The sequence below is a fragment of the Haliotis asinina genome, chromosome 12 (genome assembly GCF_037392515.1).
Source record: "Haliotis asinina isolate JCU_RB_2024 chromosome 12, JCU_Hal_asi_v2, whole genome shotgun sequence".
NCBI lineage: Eukaryota > Metazoa > Mollusca > Gastropoda > Lepetellida > Haliotidae > Haliotis > Haliotis asinina.
The window spans coordinates 1,402,906-1,415,123 of record NC_090291.1 but is presented as its reverse complement, the minus strand read 5'-3'; positions in this window follow the sequence as shown (position 1 = coordinate 1,415,123).

Sequence of the window (12,218 nt, the reverse complement as noted above, 5' to 3'; positions counted from 1 at the left end):
AGTACCTTGTGTAAGTATACTGTTTTATGCCTCAATCAGTGTATGTGATGCATAATTCAGCCAAATGCTAAGTAATGAAATGCAATTCTTTTTAGCGAGCATTCATACTTTGGGGCTAATGTGGCTATGAAATGGCCTGACAATCGACAACCCGTCAAGTTTCTGAAAATCAGTTAATTCCATCCTTGTGTTTTGTCAATAGACCGATCCAGTCCGGGCCGATAAGCCCCGCCCACTTCGTTTTTTGACGTTGGGGGGGCAACCCCTGACAATGGCGTCACCTCCGGCGAAACGTACGTAATTGAGAACTGTGTTGATGAATTCTCTTTGTGGTACTTTGGTATCCGTCGTTTGTGAATGATATTTAAAGGGGAAAGTTTTACGTATTTTATTTTTAATATATCTTATTTGACAGACAGTAATTAGCGAGTGAAAATGAGTTATATGACCGATGAAAAATCGTCTCGGCCAGCGGCTGCGTGTTGGAAGCGTATTTTTTGTCGAAATAATTAATCTGTCTGGCATTTCACGTCCGTCTAAGATACTAGCAGGGAAGTGAAACTGAAGTATGTTATTTGTTTTTTCACCTCTAGACTCCCATCGTAATTCTATAATAAACCGGGATCACAACCACATGTTCAAGTTGCAGATCGTTTCGGTATCTATAAATAGATTGTCAACACTGCGCGAGGAGCCTTCAGTTCGATCTCTTATCCGATGTTCAAATTTAGTTCAATCACCTATGTGAAATCATGGGTTTATACCTTTGAGTAACAAACCAGAAAAATATTTCCACACTAGTAGAAACATAGTCAGAAGCAAATATTCAGCAGCTAATCTTCAGTAAATCTCTATAAAATTTCCCTCTTCAAATCTGTACACCATCCTTAAATGTCACTGATTATATGGAAATATATTTGTAATCATCCTCTTCAATTTAATTTTCTGTGTGTACTTTGTTGTGGAATCCTAATTTACAAACTTTCACAATACTGGACTTCAGGAACTGCTAGCGTTTATGTTCAGGTACATAACACCACCATAACACTGAAGATCCAAGATACACTCTGCACCTATACACTGACCCATCTTTCAGAAACAATAAAATCCCTGAACAGAGGATCCACAGTTACCAAAACAGTTAACTAGGTTTCTTCAGAGATAATTACTAATGGACATAAGGTGCAAAGGATATCTCTAAAATTCAAAGCATTTTGTATAATAAAAATTACATATGTACATAAAAATAAATAATAATAATAAAATTACATATGTACATCATTGCTTCTTAAACAATGACGCTAGTAATCTTTGTTTTATTATATCTGAGACCATATGCCTAGAGGACATAACGCGAAATCTGATCAATTTCCTTTTCTCGAATACTTACTAATGTCATGAAAACATATTAAAGTTGTTTGAAAACGTGGTAAAAGACATAACAAAACTTTGGGAAAACGCCCTAAAGCATTCACATCCTGCAAACCAGTGTGCAATTTAAAATGAAGCTAATTTCCAAATAACCATTCGTCAACACACCTTGAACAATTCGTCCATATTGATAAACACCATTTTGGCTCAGTCATAAAACATTGGTAACCTCCTCAAAAGCTGGTGATTTCTAAGAAGCATCACATCAAATCTGTGTTAAATGTGTGTTTCAATATACATGAATAGTCAACTGTGATTTTGTAAGTTATTCTGTTACAAGACTGAATAATGCCTGACCAGGGTGTGGCCTAAAGGTAGCATTTGTTGTTGTCTTTTTTCCAAACTCTCTGGATGTTGAAGTAACTTTTATATGAGTGACGATGCGAGTAATCATTTTCAAACTAATCTTATTAGCAAATATATTATTTTTTTAAAAACATCTTAAAGCAGAAACTAAGTTACTAAGGAGCCAAGAAACTAGTGCCAAGCTATTGCTCTGCCATGACATGTCTGTAGTCTTGTCTAAGTATGAATGGAATATGTCACTTATAATTGACTATATTACTATTTATTTTATTACCTTTCTACGCTTACTAAAGGATGCAAGATTCTTAAAAGATATCTTGCTATCATTTCCATTGAAGTAATTAAAATGACAGTTTTACTGACTGTATTATTCCTAAAGTGTACCAATGTACCACTCCTACATGAAAGAAATATATTGTAAAAAAAATTAGAAACAAATAATATTCCCTTAGTTAAGAAATACAATTTGGTTTAATTCCCTCCAATATTCCAGAAAGTGACTAGACTATTCTTCTCGCATAGTTTTCGTCTCGATCCACATCTCTTTATGGAAATTCCGAAATTTAAGGCATGGTTTTATAGACACTCATTTGAAATGCTTTTCATATTTTGGATATTGCGCGATAAACATCTGCTCACACTGTTCCTTTGAATAAAAGATATTACTGTTCAAATATTGTGCGCTATTAACAGATAGTGTACTATACAGTAGCCCTTCAGATTGTGCTTTTGAAACTTGACAACATGATAAAATGTGGGACAAATTTAAGAATAGCTAAGATCGAAGGCAACCATATTATCACAAAAAAAAGTCATTGTTTTTTAATGTAACAAGTTTTGCCATGTTGGTCGTCCCTAACCGAAATCAGATCGCTGTCAGATTTGTTTACATTGTGTCACGGCCTTCTCGTCCGTCTCGTTTCAGCTTTATTGTCTAACCAAACCAATGATCAGTACTGACTGAAACGATAGGCAAAAACAATTTTGTAGCTACAAAAAATATCCGTGTTTATGACACTTGCGAATCCTTAAACTGCTAGTTGTTGTCATCTAATTGGGAATGGTTTTGCACACGTACGAAAGTGTGGAAATTCATGCAAATTCTCAACTTCGAGCAGACGTAGGTTTCCAGTACCACGGTGCCGACAGTTAACTGATCGTGAAGCCTATCGCATTCCGTGATCAATCTCAGTTGTTTTTTTGTCTTCACCAAAAAGGTTTGTTGAAGGTACTCATCAAATCGCAGCAAAGTATAACAGATATTGCGAATGTGAACGGCATAATTGATAATATGATCTGACAAATCCACAATGCGCGTCCGGCCTGCTGATTGGCCGAAATCGACGCATGCGCCAGCTTTGGTTGACAGACTGGTCTGTTGACAACTGCTCCATGATGGTGATTGGTATGCAGAGTGCTGACATGTCACCGAGAGAGAGAACGCGGTTGTGGTAGAGGTGGTGTGTGTGTGTGTGTGTGTGTGTGTGTGGGGGGGGGGGGGGGGGGGGGGGAGATGTGCGTGTGTGTGTTACACACAGTGGCTTTCACATCGTGGCGAGTCTACCAGAAGAGTTCAAAATCGCCTAAACTGGAGCTGGGTGACCTACCAGACGTCAACCATTATCCCTAGAACATAAAGCAGCACGACCAAGTTCCACGTCTCTAAGAACTGAGGTCCCACATGTCGGACGAAAGTGAATGTCTTTTGTCTGTGAGTGCTTGCGAAGTTCATGCTTGGTGCCGTAGAAACTGTTTGTTGGGCTTCATTGACGAGTGTCTCACATGAAAACGTGATCTTAAGATGATCAGACAAAACCTGACCGGACAACGGTACATTACGGACATCCTACATGACATTTCGAGGGCCCCTGAGCCCTAGATGAGTCATCATGACCGACAATGCTCTACTACATCAAGCACGTGCTCTTAGTGATGTCATTAGTCAAGACGCGGTGGCAGATCCACCTTCGTCCGCCATTATAAGAATATGCCAGAGAAATCTTTCCGTACACGGTTCTGACATCAGGTATAAAAGGCAACAGCTGCACGCCAAAGTCAACGCCCGATACAGTCAATTAGGAGATGTTGATGTAGCTGACGAAGGTCATACCTGAGGTGACATTCAGTTTTGTTATCGGTGCTTATTGATACAGTGTCATCACATCTGCAGATGTCTTGTTTTCAGGAACGTTGTATGGACCAATAATTGCTGACTGCACCGGAACAACTGCCATACGCTCCTTTGTTTCCAAACCCATGAAGATATAATTTAAACTTGGTCTTCAGTATCAGTGCTTGCCGTAAAAGGCGGCTAACAGTATCGGGTGGTCACACTCACTGACCACCTGTCATCGTATCCCAATTGCATAGGTCGATGTTCATGATTTTGATCACTGAACTGTCTGGTCCAGACTCAATTATTTACAGACGACCACCATACAGGTGGAATATTGCTGAGTGTGGCGTTAAACATCCAACCGAACATTCTTTCAGACGCGGGCTGCACGAAGGCCCCGCGATACGTGATGCACGCAATCACTACTTCTGGGAACTCAACCTACCAGGGCTACAAGTGTACCAAGCGTTACCAAGAGACGGGACCCATCTATTCCATTTGCGTGGAAGGCAAGTGGACCAAGCCCACGGAGAAGTGTACAGGTATTGTTAACATTTACGTGTGACATATCTTTAGGCATCTGTTAAAATTGTTTGTTCTGTAATATTCAGCGTGTAGAGGGCATCAGTGAACATGTCATGTTTGCTACCTAAAACTTCAAATATATACACAAAGAACTACATTAAGTATCCCCTGTATTTTCGCAACGATAGAGTTTCAACGTACACAAAAGGTCTAGTGGTGACCACGATAGACAAACATGAGTTTTTTTTCTGTTCCTTTGACTCATACAAATGACAAAACGATTGCAATCCACGTTGGTTTGATGATGATACTTGCTCATGTAGAAAAAAGCAAACAAAAGATGGATTTTCATACAAAGGCATATCTGTACAAGTGTGTCCTGGAGTGCTTAATGTAGGATTTATTGGTGCAAACGTCATTTCGTGTCTTACACGATTCAAGATCAATACCGAGTGTAACCTCCATGTGTCTGTATGACGGCCAGCACTCTCCACCCTGGTAATAAACACTGAACTGTGTCAATATTTTAATGACAGTTTTTTAAACACCTTATTTATCCATACAGTCCTAATTCATGTAAAATGACTATGTAGAATGTAGAATGTAGAATCACGATACCCATGAAATACGTTTAGAAAGACAAAAATGATGCAGCATTAGATAAATCTCTTGTCCGTGATAATTACATTATTCCAGCAGTATGTGATACATTTCATTGCCTGTGCTGTGTATATAAAATGTCGCCCACACTCTCCAAGAACAGTGCATTACAATCTGACATCGATCATTTTAAAAATCCTTTCGAAGTATTTTGTTCCCTTTAATCCTTTACATCGTTCTGTCATGAAGTCTGAAACCCCCAGATTTCCTATCCAAAAGTTAGTATGGAAAACAGGATGATGTCAAAGAGTCGAGATTTTGTAGTACTGGGAAATCCGCCACATATTGATTAATACTATGGAGTAAGGAATATGTTTTGTCTGCTTGTTTCGCCAGTAGTAGCTTTAAAGCTGGTTTCGTCCAGACGGCTTTTGGTGTGAAAATAAGTCTTAAATATTTATAATGTGAAACGACCTTTATCTCAGATCCTCTTAAGTGCCATGTGTTATAATGTCGTAGATGTCCGCCATTTCTGAACACAATGTGGGATTTGTTGATATTCAAAGAAACAGAAACAACATTACGAATAACTGGAGTAATATTAAGAATGATATGCAGACAGTGTATGGAAATGCAGACAGTGTGTGGAAATGCAGACAGTGTGTGGAAATGCAGACAGTGTATGGAAAAAGCACTCAAGAAACTCAGAAGACCTAAACCTACTATAACTCAATAACTGGGGGGGGGGGGGAATGGCTTGACTACTTTAATAACTTCTGAACACTGGAGTTGCAATGAAGTTGAAGACTACATCGATATACACGCCGATGAGTGAGAAGACTGCATTGATAGGTCTACATGCCGATGAGAAGACTGCATTCATATATAGTATTCACAGAAATTATTGAGAATCATGTTGCGTAATGTAACTCATTACGTTTATTAACTTCTGGCGTTTTACTTACATAAACATGTTAAAACATCATCCTTTTACAGTCTCAGTCTTGTTTTAGTACTTTGTTAGACCTCCTCGCTCAGCAATGCATGCCTGAATACGCCTAGGCACACTACCCATCAAAATTTGTAGGTAATCGTGTGACAGGGTATCCCAATATTGGACCACCTCGGCCTTCATATCTTCAATATTTCTCAGTACCTTTTGGTTTATTCTGTCCTTCATGACTCCCCACACATTCTCAATTGGGTTTAGGTCTGGGCTGTAACTTGGCCAGTCTAAAACTTGAACATTTTCGCCCGACAACCACTGTTTTGTGTAGCGCGCAGTGTGTTTTGGGTCATTATCATGCTGGAAAATCCAATCATCTTCATACAATGTTTGTGCTGTCGGAAGAAGGTGACCATTTAGAATGTCAACGTATCTTTCTTTTGTCAAGCTTCCCGTGAAAACACACAATGGCGTCACTCCGCGAGCCGATATGCCGCCCCACATGTGAAACTTCGGGCTATGTTTTGGTCGCAGGTAGATAGGTTTGACAGTATCTTTGGTCCAAATTTTCACACAATTAGGGAAAAACCAAACAGAACTTTCATCCGAAAAGAAAACATTATCCCAATCTTGATTTTCATGAGCCCGACACCAGTTTAAACGTTTTTCCTTTTGTGCATCTTTCATCAGCGGCGAGGGAATTCCACGTTTTTTCACCCAATTAAGTCTCTGTAATTCCTGCCTAACTGTTTCATTGCATACCTGAGGACTTCCTCTGCTAATCATTTCATTTCTGATGTTCTCAACACTTTTCAATTTGCCCCTACTCACAATCTGCCCAAGTCTTCGGCGATCCACAACACTGAATTTCCTAGGCCGACCTGCCCCTGCTTTGTGCTCTATCCCTGTTCCTGTTTGAATATTCTTCAAAGTTCTGTATACTGTAGACATGTCTACAAGCTAACACTTTAGCATCAGCCTCACCCCTTTCAAAATCATCTAGAGTGAGCTTTCTTTTCTCTCTTGCTGTAAATTCTGCCATGTCAACACAGGAAGCCGTCTGCTCAGACAAGGGAGATAACTCTTGACGTAATGAGCTGCCTTCTAAGCCCTCAAGAGTTGTCTCCCTTATTTAGTATGCTTAGTGCATAGTGAAAGCCCTTTTTCCAATCTTAGAATCATTAGAAAAAAAACAAAGGTTTTCTCAATAATTTCTGGGAACACTGTACACGCCGATGAGTGAGAAGACTGCATTGATAGACACGCCGATGAGTGAGAAGACTGCATTGATAGACATGCCGATGAGTGAGAAGACTGCATTGATAGACACGCCGATGAGTGAGAAGACTGCATTGATAGACATGCCGATGAGTGAGAAAACTGCATTGATATACACGCCGATGAGTGAGAAGACTGCATTGATAGACATGCCGATGAGTGAGAAGACTGCATTGATATACACGTCGATGAGTGAGAAGACTGCATTGATATACACGCCGATGAGTGAGAAGACTGCATTGATATACACGCCGATGAGTGAGAAGACTGCATTGTGAAACCAGGAAATGAGATGTTAAATGCACCAATAACTTTGTCTCACAAAGGAAGAAATCGCCAGGGTGTGACATAATTACAGCTGAACTACTGCACCAGTCGAAAACAGAAGTAGCTCCAGTATTTGCTCAACGTTTTAATAAAATAATAGACAATGCCACTGAATATGTCCCGACAGAATGTGGCAAAACAATCATATATCACCTTCCCAAGACCAAATCTACAAAATACGTACAGAGATTTCGGGGTATTTCTTTTTCATCACCAACAGGAAAATGTTTCAAGAAAATGCTCAGTGAACGTTTATAATCGGGACCTCAAACAAACAATGTTATCTATGAAAATCAAACTGGATTCGGAAAAGAAAATACCACTATCAATAACATCTTTACCCTTCATTGAATGATACAAAAGTCTTTATCAAAGTTAGGGGGACGTTTTTATTGCTTTCCAAACATTTTTTAAAAGCATTTGACTGTGTCAGTCCTAATCACATATGCTATTGCCTGGTCAACTTTGGTATTCATGGATGAGTCTTGAGCCTTCCGAGGGATATGTACTTATAACTAAGCTCCTGTGCTAGAACTGAACACCGGCTGCGCCAGAGCTGAATACTGAGTCCCTGACTGTTTTCGCAATGTATTAACGAATTTGTCAAAGAGATGTACGATTCAACTAACACAGGAACCTTTTTTTACAGAAGAGGCACATAATATATCATTACTATACGCAGATGACGTCACAAGTTAGCAGAAGTGAAGGAAAACTTCAACAACAAATACATCTTTTAAGTGACGTTTGTGATAGATGGCGGCTTTCTTTGAAGTTACCTCAATGTTAGTTCCATAAAAGTTGAAATTACAGAAGATTGTTATAAATTGAGGAGGGCAAAGTCAAAATTGACAGGTTCATAAGGTATTGGAAAAATCAAAGATATTTATCACACATGTACTACAATCATTATTATACTTATGAAGCGACTAAATGAGACACATCTTTAGAAACCTAATGAAACAATTACTTTCCCGGCGTGCATCACGTCTAGAGCAGCAACGTTGCTGATGCGGCATTAAGTTTTCCCTCACTCACTCACGTCCAGAACAGTCCGAGAACAATGCTTGAAGCAGTCACGAATTTCCGAAATATTCAGGGAGTATTTGATGTCCGTTGCTGGGTTTTTACTTTTACTGACGGTCATTTTCAGAAAGTGTGGTTCCTGTAAATAATCTACCCGCGAAAAAAAAGGGTTAAATTTGATCTTCAATAACCCGTGCTTGCCACGGGATTGGCGGCTGGTCAGGCTCGCATCCCAATAGTGAAGATCGATGTACATGGTGTTGAGCACTGGATTATCTGGTCTAGATTATTTACATACCGCTGCCATGTAGCTGGTATATTGCTGTGTGCCTCGTGAATCAGCAAACCAGCTATCCTGTAAACAATCAATACTTTTACAGGTACAGTACACTGCGGCCCGGCCCCTCATGTACAAAATGCCATCCATGAACGAGTGACTGCATCTCGTCAGTACTACAAGTGCAAGCCCGGGTATACCCAAACCGGCAAGTTGTACGCCATGTGTACTGGGAAGAAGTGGGTCATCCCGACCTCAGGATCATGTGGTAGGTGACCCGTGTAAGGGGGAGTAATGCTTTATACCAAGAAGGGAATGGGGGGGGGGGGGGGAGGGGGTAGGGAAGACGCTTCACCCAATGGATTTTTCCCTCAGTTACTGCATTACTGCAATTGGCAACTGCATTCATGGCCATGTATTCCAGGTCCCAGTAGAGCCCAGGTTTTCAAATCCTATAAAAGACTGCTTATGATGTCAGTCATTGGATTTCCATATCCATTCACCATTAGTTTAATAGCCGGAATATTGCTGAGAGCGGGGCCAAAAAGAGCAAACACAGTCTTGCCTGTGGACTGTGGTGTGGGCCTAGCAACATGGCAGTCTGTCTGTCATCAGAAGTCGACAAGGGACAGGATCATGCATGTGGTGTCTCGATGTAACCTGGTCGTCTTCATACGCTGATTAGATACAGTATCTACAGGGCCAAATGTTTTCACTTGAGGGACGTGATGTTGTGGAGTACAGGCACTATAACAATATACCCCTAGATACATTTCCCTTCTTTTAACAGCAGAGAACTATCATTTTATCTCAACCCCTAATTTCCATGTCCTTCAAGACGGGAGCCCAGTTCCTCGTCACGTTGCCACAGTCTATGAGCCTTATTCTCGCTGCATATACTTCCCGTGTTTCTCCTCTCCCGACCAGCCCCATTTTTCATTTCGATGTAAAGTAGCTCAGTCACTGACATGGCTGACACGTCATCGTACCCAAGTCAGATCAATTCTGACTTTGATCACTGGATTGACTGGTCCAGACTCGATTATTTACAGACCGACAACATAAAGGTAGAATATTGCTGTGTGCGGCTTTAACCCAAAAACAAACGATGAATTTGAAAAAAATGGTAAATTTTCTTATTTAATCAAAGCATTGGGGGAGCATTGAACTACTGAATACTCTATGAAACAGGTGTGTTCGGGGCAGCCGAGCAGAGAAACGCCGTTGAGGACGACAGAATAAATCAGGCATCTGGTCTGGCCGCCAGCAGGCGACATAAAGGCTATCTGTACACGCACAATGACTACCACGCTGCTCCCGAGGTGTACGTGCTGGAGGCAGCGACAGCCCGCGTCGTGGCTACCATCCATATACGGAATGCCGTAAACAATGACTGGGAGGATATCGCCGTGGGACCTTGTGGAGAAGACTCTTGTATCTATGTTGGGGATATAGGAGGCCACGAACACGGTGTCGACGACGTGGTGGTTGCCAACATCATCTACAGAGTGCAGGAGCCGGAAAATCTTGAAAACACCCAAGTAGATGCCGATGTTCTGCAGTTTAAGTAGGTACAAGCCTGTGAAATATTTTTTAAAAAAGTTATTAATTTTTGCCCGCACTGATTCACCAGTGATGATTCGAGTTAGAAATGATCTTCAACAACCCGTGCTTGTCTTAAAAGGCGAGTAACACGATCGAGTGTCATGGGATTGCATCCCAACTGCTAGGTCGATGCTCGTGATGTTGACCTGGTACAGACTCGATTGGTTACTGCTACCAAACAGCTGAGCGTAGGGTTAACCAACAGAGGAACGGATTAATCACCTCGACAGCAGTCTTAGACCGCCTAGATATTTAGTAAAAGACTATCTATCTATATTATCTTGGTGTGTTAATTCTACACTTGGCCATTTCTTACAAGATAACAGAGGATACATTCCACATAATATTACTGTTTTATTGCGGTAGGAAAATGGTCAAACAGATTACATATCCAACCACGTGCAAACCGTAGCGCACCGATCTTTCTTCATTGATGCGAACGAAGCGAGCAAAGGTTGGTTGATGTTGGCGATGCTATATTTTGGCATGAAAAATGTTTTTGGAAACCGAAGCGAGGGAAGTACGTTGCTAACCTTTGCTCGCTTCGCTGGCATCAGCCAATACTGGCTAGTTTCTTTCTGCTGCGCAAACCCATTTGCGAGTGGGTCTAAACACCCAGTGTTTGAACTAGTGAGCCAAGCAAAAATGCCCGGTGGTGAGGCCGTGTTGTGGATTTTGTGACGTCATATCCTCAGTAGCATTAAAACCACGCTGCTTTCATTCCTTGACATGGCGCCACGTTTATATTGGTAGCATATTGCTGAATGTTGTGGAAAAAAAACAAACACAAAAAAAAGAAAAACAGACAAACGAACAAGATCAGCGTGGAACGTGACAAGGAGGTATGGGGACATTTGAATGAGTGTCGTTTTACGACGTTTTAACACGCCCCAAGCAGTATCTGTGTCATTAATGTATCGCAGAAATAAAGATCTCTGTTCCTGTTTCAGCGGGGCATACGAGGATGCATACGTTCTGCTGGTGGACCCAGAAGAGACGCTGTACGTTGTGTCCGACGCCGACGATGACAGTTTTCTTTACCGTCTACCTAACAACTGGGGTGGTGACACATTCAAGGAAGTCGAAATCCTACATTCAATAACAGGACCGAGTGGTCCTGGGAATTCGTTTTGGAGTGGCGACATAGCTCCTGACGGTTCGATACTAGTTCTCCTACAGAGTAACTTCATATGTTACTGGGACGTTGGCAAAGGAGGAGTAAAGGAGGCCACGACAAAACCTGTTTCTGCCAGCCCTATAGAAATAGTGCAGCCACAGGGGGCTACGTTTACGCTTGATATGACCGGATTATACATAATCACCGAAGATGCAGACCTACCGATGTATTTTGTGAAGAGCGGTAAAGCATGGCCACACCGGAACGCGACAGAAGAAACTGTCTGATTGTGTAAAGGAAGACGTTTCTGGAAGATGAATGGTCGTATGCAAGAGGTATTTTGTGCCGTTTTGATAGTGGCCGGGTTTTTTCGTACTAACTTCCACGCCATAAGACCCTACTGATTTTGTAAATGTAAAACTGCCATAACTTTAAACGTAGCTCTGAATAAACATTAATGTGAGTGACAGACTTTAGACCATAATCTCCTGGAAGGCAACGAAACGTGGCTCATTTTCATTCATTGGTACTATCACAAGACACAGCACAAAACTAATAAATATACATTGGGGAATAACACAGAACTAATAAATATACATTAGGGAATAACACAAAACTAATAAATATACATTGGGGAATAACACAAAACTAATAAATATACACT